Here is a 1,339-nt window from a genome sequence, read left to right as displayed (position 1 = left end):
GGTTTCTCTGTCTAGGTAGGCTATCCGAATCTTTTTTTTGAGCCGACTCTTTTGTAAAGATTCGATCGAATCGATTCACCGAGCGTTCCTGAAAGCACGGGTAGGCTATATTTGCATCAATAGTAACATGGGTCAAAATGATCGATTTTTCTTTTATGCCAACAATCATTAGGATATTAAATAAAGATCATTTTCCATTTAGATATTTATAAATCTTAATTTCTGACTGGTAATTGCATTGCTAAAAACTTTAAAAGGCGATGATTTTCTTTATTTATTTATTTTGTAGCCTACCCTCAGATTCCAGATTTTCAAATAGTTGTAGGTCTATATCAGCTAAATATTGTCCTATAGACCTGCATCAATGGACAGCTCATTTATTCAGCTTATTTATTTTTTTATTTATTTTTATTTTTATTTTTTTCAAAAATTAACCCTTATGACTGGTTTTGTGGTCTAGGGTCACACTCAAATTTATACAGATGAATCGAAAACATAGTAATAACAGACAAACATATTAAGTTAAGTGCAAAAAATTATGCATTGTTAACTTTTGAGTGACAACTCAAACGAACTGATCCGTTCGAAGGAATCGACTCAAACGAATCGGACTTCCCAAACTACTAATCAAACAACGCTGGCGTCCAGTCGACGGGGGCGTGGCATCCTGTCATTATTATTGGCCATATCTGCATGACACTTCACTATGACACTTGATAGAGACAAGGACTTATTGTGATTATTTCTTCCCTAATGAACATTTTGTTCCCATTTATTGATGCATGCAGTATTAGGAGTGTAACAGTAAGTACAACATATCTGAGCTTAAATGACTTTCTGGAAGGCTTGTTGTGTTTCATTTATGTATTGAACACTGTATAAAAACCGAATGAAAGATGTTTTATGACCTAAATCATTCCTACCCTCACCAAGTATTTCTTTGTTGGGAAAGTGATGTTTACAGATTTAGTTTGTATAGACATCAATACAAATCACACTGGAACCGTTTCTTGTTACAGACTCTCCTTTGAAAGAAGCTTGGCCTCAACTCTGTAATGTTTTATTATTATTATTCAATTATAACCCTGAATAGCTTGTCCAAGTGTGTCAGGAGAGATGAGGACAGTTATATAACTCTAAACCTTGTGTCAAAATAGTTTGCACAGTGTGCTTTGAGCTGCTGTCAATCATCATTTGATCTGAATGCCAGATGATTCTTGGTTGTGACTGCAGCTAACAGAAGATAAAATCTGCCTCAAGATTCAAAATAGTTTCAGGTACATTTAGCTGTTCAATAAAGTCCAATCTCACAATATCTTAAGCATTTATGACTATAATT

The sequence above is a fragment of the Cyprinus carpio genome, chromosome B19, assembly GCF_018340385.1.
Source record: "Cyprinus carpio isolate SPL01 chromosome B19, ASM1834038v1, whole genome shotgun sequence".
Taxonomy (NCBI): Eukaryota; Metazoa; Chordata; class Actinopteri; order Cypriniformes; family Cyprinidae; genus Cyprinus; species Cyprinus carpio.
Note: the sequence above shows the minus strand (reverse complement) of the source record.